Source organism: Callorhinus ursinus, unplaced genomic scaffold (genome assembly GCF_003265705.2).
Source record: "Callorhinus ursinus isolate GAN/ISIS: 27379988/994484 unplaced genomic scaffold, GSC_fseal_2.0 scaffold9, whole genome shotgun sequence".
NCBI classification, from domain to species: Eukaryota; Metazoa; Chordata; class Mammalia; order Carnivora; family Otariidae; genus Callorhinus; species Callorhinus ursinus.
Genome location: NW_027397071.1, coordinates 5,531,434 through 5,541,150, shown reverse-complemented (window position 1 = coordinate 5,541,150; position 9,717 = coordinate 5,531,434). Strand labels below are relative to the sequence as shown.

Genomic DNA, 9,717 nt, shown 5'->3' with positions numbered 1-9,717 from the left:
TGTATCCTTCCTTTTTAACAGTGAGGTCAAGTTTCAGCACCTTTAGCAAGCAACAATGTAGAGCTAGAATTTAGTCATATTAATATACTTTCCTTATATCTATTTTATTCTATTTCTGAAGAGTTATATTAGTTTTCCACCTACTGTGGTGCTATGAAGTCTCCTTTTTAAAATAAATTTCTTAGGTTAAAAAAGTGATTTAAAGAAAATATTAAGTATACTTTATAGAACAGATGGTACTTGAATATGGCACAATTAAGTCTGTGATACATGAAACTTGGCCTCTAGAGAAAACTTTTCTTTATCCTATTAAAGAATCGGGACTCTTAACTCTTTAAGAAAAAAAAAAAAGTTAAAAATTTCTTCCATGGCTATACTCCACCCAACGGGAGTATCCTCTCCCCTGTAATGGGGAATCCTGGAGGCTGTGCTTCAATGTCAGCCCCAAATTGTTCATTCCCCACTTAAGCCACCTATCTACCCAACATCTCTTGCCACCCCCACCAAGTGAGAAGCCAGAGGACGAAAAGGGAAGGTATCCGTGTGGTCAGCCTGGTGTCAATACCAGGAAAGGAAATTTACCTCGAGTGTTCCTTTGCTCTTTGGCCTGGTTTCCTGATTCCCACCCCAGCCCCAGCATTTTGTCTTATTTCTTTTCTTTTTTGCCTTCAAGAAAGCTAGGTTCGGGGTGCCTGGGTGGCTCAGCCATTAAGTGTCTGCCTTCGGCTCAGGTCATGATCCCAGGGTCCTGGGACTGAGCCCCGCATCAGGCTCCCTGTTCAGCTGGAAGCCTGCTTCTCCCTCTCCCACTCCCCCTGCTTGTGTTCTTGCTCTCGCTAACTCTCTCTCTCTGTGTCAAATAAATAAATTAAATCTTTAAAAAAAAAAAGAAAGCTAGGTTCCTATCTGTTGTGGGGATGACTGGTTTTGTGTGGTTGTGATTGTCCCAACTCCTCTCTTCGTTGTTCCCTTAGGCTGGGGACTGTCCTCCACCCACTCTTTCTGGATGCTTCCCTGCTTCTCCTCTTCACTCCCTCAGACCACATCTCTCCAGACTGAGAGGCGATTAGACAACTTTCAGAGTCGTTTTGACTCCTACTCTTTCCATAGTGACAATTCCGGCTGACTGGGACAGAGCCCCATTGAGCTGCACCAGAATCTTCCATTTCTTTCTTTGACCATCTAATTTGCAAGTTTGTGGCATGAATTTGTAACCCTATCATTATTTAGGTGGTGTTGGTGAGTTTTTTTGTTACTACGGTTTCCACCGGTTTTTACATTTAATTTTTGCAAAGGAAGAGTCTGTGATCCTGCTTTTCTTCTCTCCTTTTTTTGGCGAGAGTTTTATGACCATTTGAGCTACATTGGGTCTAACCGAAGTGTTGGCCAAGATTTGGGGGCACAGTCAAAATAAAAAGCCCCTGAGTCTCCCACAAGGTTTTGCAAGGCAGTGTGGTTAGTGAGAGGCTATAGACCGGATTTTGAAGCCCAGCCCTGTCTCTTCTGGCTGTGTGACTTAGGGCAGGGCACTGAACTCATTCAGCCTCCACTTCTTTCCCTACAAAGTAGCTAACATGGTGCCTGTCCAATAACAAGGACTCGGGAGATATTAATCCCATTCCTGCTTCCTTCTTTTCTTCTAAACTTTCTCAGTGTCAGGACTGGCCAGACACAGGGGTAGTGAAAGCCAGCTCTGCTGTTTGTTTGTTCTGGGGACAGGGGATGCAGGGGTGAGTGTAAGGACTGATGTGAATCCAGATTAATCGCTGGGCAAAGAACCAGCCCCCAGTTTCCAGCCTCATAAAGAGTCTTGAGAGTCACGCATCCTAGAGTGAGCACATTCCACTCTCCTGCCGTGAAAATGAGGCGATTCAGTCAAAGGCATGTGAAAGATAAGGAAAAGCCTTAACTGGGGTGATTCCAAAAGGAGTGCTGAGGAAGCCAGCTGTGACCAGTCAGCTCTCTGGTTTATTCAAATTCTCCAGGCACCTTCTCTCTTTCTGTCACTCAGTCATACATGCATCCACACGCACACATGTTTACACATCGACACACGGTCACACCCAAATGTACACACATATACAGGCTCTCACACACAGACACATACATGTTCACACTCACTTTCATATACATGCAGACACACTCATGCACACACATGCACGCACACCCTCACTCACTCAAACACACGTTCCTATTAAACTCTTTGCCCTATTAAAAGAAAAAAGAGGGGCGCCTGGGTGGCTCAGTCATTAAGCGTCTGCCTTCGGCTCAGGTCATGATCCCAGGGTCCTGGGATCGAGCCCCACGTCGGGCTCCCTGCTCAGCACGGAGCCTGCTTCTCCCTCTCCCACTCCCCCTGCTTGTGTTCCCTCTCTCGCTGTGTCTCTCTGTCAAATAAATCAATCAAATAAATCAATAAAATCTTTAAAAAAGAAAAGAAAAGAAAAAAGAAATCACTCTTCTCTTCAGACCTCAGGAAACAATATGTCCTCAGTCACAGAACTACTCTGAAATGTTATCCTATCTGTTAGCACCGTGGCCTGGGAAATGGCCAACTCAATTAAAATGCAGGGACAGGGGTACTACGGCTCAGTTGGTTAGGCGGCTGACTCAATCTCAGCTCAGGTCATGATCTCAGGGTCGTGGGATGGAGCCAAGCCCTGCCTTGGGCTCTGCACCCAGTGGGGAGTCTGCTTGCCCCTCTCCCTCTGCTCCTCCCTCCACTCTCTTTCTCTCTCAAACAAAGACAAAAACAGACACAGCAAGAGAGGGAACACAAGCAGGGGGAGTGGGAGAGGGAGAAGCAGGCTTCCCGCGGAGCAGAGCCTGATGCAGGGCTCGATCCCAGGACCCTGGGATCATGACCTGAGCTGAAGCCAGATGCTTAACGACTGAGCCACCCAGGCGCCCCCATAAATAAAATCTTTAAAAAAATAAATAAAATGCAGGGACAGCCAACTCCAGGAGTAAAAAAAAAAAAAAACCAACCTGGGTCAGAACAAAAGAGTAACTGATTGCACTTATCCTTTCTTACCAATGACTGAATTCACAGTCCACTGAAAATACTTGAATCCTACAAAACCAAACCCCGAATTTTCTAGTTGAGTTTTGTAAAGCTCAAATATGATCATATTTATCTCAGGTAGTAGAAGACAAGTTCATTAAAATTACTTGTTAACCTAATTAGGTGACTGAGCTTAGCACCCATTTAGGTTGGAGGATGGGTGAGTGAGCAGGCCAGTGGCTTCACTTCCCTGAGACCTGTTGCGCAGATGATTTATTTGACAAAGCTGCATCTTCAATTAGTGTGACTAGCATAGCATCTGATTTATCGCATGTGCCTAAGATGCTGTAACCAAAGTATCATTACGCCCAGAGAGCCTTAAGGTTCCCATGAACCACATCAGCAATAAGTCTGTGTCACTGGGCAGACACAAAAGACATTGCCTTCTTACCCTGTAATGTCTTCCACTTCATTTAGATGGTTTTTTTTTGGCACTGTCATCCTTTTGGAGTGTGCTCTGGGAATCTCAGCAAGAATGCTGCTAACTCTAATCTATACGTAAATGTAATATATATGTGGTAGCCCTGGCTGAGCCAACCCAGGTTGCTATCACAACCTGTGGTGTCTCTTTGCCCAAGCTAGTGGTGGGAGGCATTTGGGGGCCAGGAGTGCTAGTAGTCACGGCAGAGGTGCCAAGAAAAGGAAGGGAAAGGGCAGTCTCTGTCCCTGCCACAATCTCCTCACATCAGCTGGCTCCTGCCAACAGTGTTGGCTAACAGACTCGACTGGATCTCCTGTAGAAAGAGGGGTTAGGACAGAAAGCCAGAGGAGCAGGTTTCATGAAAGTTCTGGCAAAATTCTGGGCACAGCTGAGGTGGAGGCACACAAGCACAGCCAAGCGGGGGTATTGGGGTCACCACCCCCATTTCCACCACACCATGGCAGCGGGGTCTGGCAGGTGCTGTAAAGCTGCACAAACAGTGTGGTGACCACTCCTGTCACGAGGGCAGAAGACTTGGCCTCTTGAGGGCCACCAGCAACAGTAGAGACTGGTAGCCTCTCTTGAGGGCTTGTGTACCGGGGGCTTCCATGAGAGGATCAAGCAAAAGAACTTGAGGAGACTCTTCCCGAGTATTTATGGGTTATCCCTGGAGACTCACAGAAACACTGGGGACACTGAAAGTCTGGTGGATTGAAATCCTCCCTTCTTCCAGAGAAGTGCCAACTTCACATCTTTTGTTCCCTCCACCAAGCAAAACCTTGGACATTCAGGTACCCGACACACTCCACAATCAGTACCTAAATGCCCAAACCTGTATGAGGAAACTGGCTGGCTCCTGGGAACACAGCGAGACTGCACGTCCCAGCCTCCCCTGCGGTCAAGTGTCTCCAAGTGACCACACCCTGGCAAATGGAATATAAGCGGGAAAAACATGGCCGCTTCCAGGCGTGGCCCATAATAATCTCCCACCTGTTGTGACCTGTCTCTTTTCCCATCTCTTAGCTGAACTGGAGAGAACTCCCCGGACCTAGATAGAGGCGGGCACACAGTATGGCTCACAGGATGGAAGGAGCCCAGTCCCTGAGTTTTTCCACAGAGAAAGGCACCTGACCACAAATACTCACATTGGTGGGACATAAGCAGAACAATAAACTTCTACTGTGCTAAGCCACGGAGATGTGGGGATTGTTTCTTATAAAAGCCAATGTTGCTTCCCTTACCTATTATACCACAAAAGTACTATTAGCCCCAACTACAAAGGAGGACACTGAAATTCACAGGAGTTAAGTCAGTGGTTCTTAACAGTGATTTTGACCCCCAGGGGACAGGTAGCAATGCCTAAAGACATTTTGGCTGTCACAACTGGGGGAGGGGGTTGTGTGTGCTCCTGGCACCCAGGCTGAGGAGGCAGGGGTGGTGCTGCACATCCTACAGCACCCTGGACGGCTCCACAACAGAGAATTATCTGACCCCAAAGGTTGATTGTGCTGAGGTTGAAAAATCCTAGGATAAGTGACTTGTCTAAGATCACTGAACTAGGAGTAGGTGGCTCCTAACCTTAATGAGTTTGAAGGAAGACTAACCCTGATATTTCCTTCCGAATCAACAGTGACCAGAAAAACAAGTGCCTGAAAATAAGTGAACATGTTTGCAGTCGTAACCAGATGCCAAGCCTCAGGAACTGCAGATAGGTCTTTCCCTTTCACTGCTGGGTCCTTACAGCCTTCTACATTATTGAACAAACAACCAATTTTTTTCTGCTTCCAAAAGTAATATATATTTTTGAAGACATTACTAAACAATAAAAAGTTTCCTCTATTCCATCAGCTTGAGGAAGTCATGATAGGTAATTCCATTCATTTCTATTCCATCTTTCTATGTGAGGACACTTCCAGATGAGATTAGCATTTGAATCCACGGACTCAGTAAATTGTCCTTCTAATGTGGGTGGGCACCATCCAATCCACTGAGGGCCTGAATAGAGGAAAAGGTAGAAGCAGCAGGAATTTGCCTCCCTTTTTTTTTTTTTTTCTGCTCCACTGTTGAGCTGGGACATCCCATTTCATCTTTTCCTGCCCCCAGACTAGCATTTACACCATCTTGAGCTCCCTTGGTTCTCCAGCCTTCAGCCTCAGACAGAATTACATCACAGGATTTCCTTGGTCTCCAGCTTACAGATGGCAGATCGTGGGGCTTCTCACCTTCATAGCTGCGTGAGTCAATTCCTCATAAGAAATTATATATGTATATATATTTTTTGTTTTTGTTTTTTATGGAATGCTTCATGAATTTGCAAGTCATCCTTATGCAGGGGCTATGCTAATCTTCTCTGTATTGTTCCAATTTTAGTATATGTGCTGCCAAAGGGAGCACAAGCCCCTGTTTGTTCTGTTTCTCTGGAGAACCTTGACTAACACAGCCAACATTTCCATATATTTAAGGAAGATAAGACACATGAACACATACATACATACATGCATAAACACATGTATTAGAGACAGCTAGAATAAAATTTGTGTTCTCTCTTCCTCCTGAGAGCACATGGAGAATACATTTCCCAGCATGCTTTACAGGTCGATGTGGTCATCTGACTAAGGCTAGCCAATGTGAACAAGAATATACTTCCACTGTGTACATATGGGGCCTGTCGGTTATACGGGCTAACATACTGCCCTGCAACTTGCTTCTTTGACTTAAAAATATATCTCGAACATGTTTCCATGTCGGTACATACACCATATTTTTTATAAGACATACTTTATTCCCCACAATTTAACTTTTCTGAAATTGGGAGAATATCTCATATTTGAGAAGTACAGTTCCCCAATAAGTTTCCATTAATTGATTAAGGGAGTCTTAGAATCAAGGGAAAATCTTACTTTTTAAGGCTTTAAAAAAATATTACAAATGTCTTGTTGCTGTTAAAAGTCAAAATAGTAGCACAAGATTTTAAAGGGAGGGAAAAGTCTCCAGTAGAGCAGAAATGTTCAGACAGAATAGCTCTGCACTTGAAGTTCAGTTGAAATAGTTTTGCTAATGAAGAACCAGAATACCCACAATCAGATCCCCAATGCGAATAAGTAGGGAAAGTCTTGATTTTAAGTAGCTCAGTCCTATCCAGTTTTAATCTTGGAACTACTCGGGATATAAGCAACAATTGCAATGAAGTGTTTTTGTTTTGTTTTTGTTTTTTTAAGATTTTATCCATTTGACAGAGGGAGACACAGCGAGAGAGGGAACACAAGCAGAGGGAGTGGGAGAGGGAGAAGCAGGCTCCCCGCGGAGAAAGGAGCCGGACAGGGGCCTCGATCCCTGGACTCTGGGATCATGACGTGAGCAGAAAGCAAACGCTTAACGACTGAGCTACCCAGGCAGCACGCAATGAAGTTTTTTTAATCGCCCATCAAGGGGGACTATCCAAACCAACCAAACTTGAAAAATATCAGCATTTCAATGAAGGATTTAAGTGGCATGGCATGAGACAGAGATACCAAATCAACCAATTGAGTGTGCCATCTCCAAAAAAGATTGCAAATCCCTAGTTTTAAGACTATATCTCATTTATGTTTAAGAAGAGCTACACAAATTCTAAACTTCTTTAAATTACAAAGCACATTTGGTATCGTATGAGAAATGGAATGTTGGCCCTAGATTTGTGGGACAGAAGACTACTCTCTCCTTAAAGGCTTTTGAAATCTGCACATAAGAAAGACTTTTTTTGCAGGACTCGCTCCATAAAACATTAAACATGAAAAAAAAATAAGCAAGATGCACAGAGGTAAAACTTGACATATTAAAATTGATTTTCCTTACCAAATGCATTTGCTATTTTCTCTCCAAGGCAATGAGGGGCTTTGTGGTCACTATACAACTCTGTTTTGCTTCTTTTCATGGTTTCTGAGGTCCCTGGAATCCCTAAATTATTCTCTCTGAAATATGTTTCCTTTGGTAAAGCAGATTTTTTTTCCTCACAGAAAGAATTGGTGGTTCAAAAATGCCTTTTTTGGGTGCAGAATAAAATATTCATCAAACCTTGCCTCCCCGTCTCCCAACATCTCTATATTAAAACTTGTCATCAAAAGTCTTAGGGTGTCAAACAAAGTTCCCAGGTGAAAGTGAAAATAACGGAAATAACTGATTTACATGATGATTTTTATATTCCCAGTCCAGTTTTTCAACATTCCATAAATCTTTATATTTGTACAGAACATGACCCCTGGAGTTTTCTTCTCTCTCAATCTCTAGTTACGCCGTAAACATACAACAGTCAAGAACCGAGGAGTCTTGGGCTAGAATTTACTGAGGAAGATATGTAGGACGCAGCTTACAAGATTTTATAAGGTAAATTCCAGAAGCTCCCCACCCAATGTCAATTCAGACAAATGGAAAAAAAAATGTAACTTCTTTGGAAGATGTGGTTTGTAAAGCTGGCTGAGCCAACATCTTCAAAATAAGAGAGCCGGGCGGCAACTCACTATTAATAGGCAATATTTATACTCTTGAATCATGTGGTTACTCTGGCGGTGAGTAATGAAAACCATTTGATTTTTCTGTCCAAGTAATAGCTAGTCTTGTTCAAGGAAACTCATTTTATTTGAAGCTTTGGGATTGTTGGGAGTTTTCTCCTTGGTTGAAAAAAAAATATAAACTCAGAATCGAATGATTCTTACTTCTTTCTTTACTCTAATAAGGAGAAAACTGCCTATTCTCTCAGCATCCCCTGTGGAATTTGTATTCACCGGAGACTAGATGACTTGCTTTATTTCATCCATGTAACAAACATTTTTATATAGCATTCATTTTGTGCTAAGTACTGTTCCAAGCACTTCACATGTATTAATGCCACTAATTCTGACATTCATATAGGATTTTCCTGATAATTTCTTTTTTCCCCAAAACTTAAGAAAACAGTGAGTTATTGCTGTGGATAGGACTAATATTTCAATGTAAGTCTTCTTGTCTTTGGGATTATCCCAAGCAGATAGAAATGAAAAAAAATAGAAAGTTAACCTCCAAAATATGACGTGGGGATCATTATCAGTAGAGAAATGACAAACAGAAGAGTGTCCATAAAGGTGAATATTTAACTCTGATTGAGCTTACAGTTTAGGGCATTTGTGTAAAGACAGGTTAACTTCTGACCATATAAGCTAACTAGTCTGTATTTATTGTGTTCAAAAAATCAGAAATTTTGTCACAAATATACCATAAAATGCACTTAGCGAAAATAGGCTAGAATGCCATCATGTGATTGAATGCTATCCTTCCTGCGTAATGGAAGACCAAGGTCCTAGTTTGGTCTTTCCAGTTTTGTATGTATCTTGAGTTGCGTCAATGTATGTGTTATAACACCTCCCTTAATGAAAGCTGAAGATTGGCCAGATGACTTCCTGAAGTCCCCACAATTTGAGTTCATTTCATGCATCAGTGTATCCTCCTCTAGCACACCAGTCTTCAAACTGGGATTCACGGAACACTAGATTGACACAAAAATAAATCCTTCCCAAAAAGTATGTTTCAGAAATGCTTCGTATTATGTGGCCCTCCTGGAGATGTCCACTATACCAAAGACTCTGAGGAATCCTGCAGGAAAGGAATTTAACCCAAACTTAGTGTTGCAGGAACATAGCTAGAACCACTGGCTTACCTGGTGAGCTCTGGACAATCTGCTTCCAAGCATCAGGACAAGCACATTGCAGAGAATGGAGTTAGGACCTGCTTTGGGGGGTTTCTTTGGTGGTGGTGTTCTCTTTGGGTTCTTGGGTGCAGAAGTTTGACTTAATCATACTTCTCAGTTCATGACCTGTGATACTGTGGTTTATAAGAAGAAATATGTATTTGGTCTTTGTCCCCCTCCCCTGGCACTGAGCTCCTTAAAACCCTTGGAATTTCCCAAGTGATAAGGTGTCTCTTGTTATTTATAATAAGCCCCTTTCAACCATACCAGAGTTTAGGTTAATAGGGTGACTTTCAGAAAGTCCCAAAGGAAGGAGGCTGGTTGCCAGGGAGACCAACCACGTGATTAGGGGGTTGGTACTTTCAGCTCCAACCCCCAACCTCCAGGAAAGATACAGGGATTGGAGGTTGAGTTAACCCCTAATGTCAATGATTTGAGCAATCACACCTCTGTAATGAAGTGTCCATAAAAACCCAAAAGGACCGAGCTCAGAGAGCTTCCCAGTTGGTGAACACGTGGAGGTGCTGGGAGAGT

At 43.2% G+C, this 9,717-nt stretch overlaps 1 non-coding gene across 1 annotated transcript; it reads right to left on the bottom strand.

Moving 5' to 3' along the window:
* Nucleotides 1–5,772: 5,772 nt before the first annotated feature.
* LOC112824694 (U6 spliceosomal RNA) lies at nucleotides 5,773–5,879 on the bottom strand. The gene has a single exon (XR_003208497.1). It is a non-coding gene; the product is annotated as a U6 spliceosomal RNA (small nuclear RNA).
* Between the last annotated feature and the right edge of the window lie 3,838 nt (nucleotides 5,880–9,717).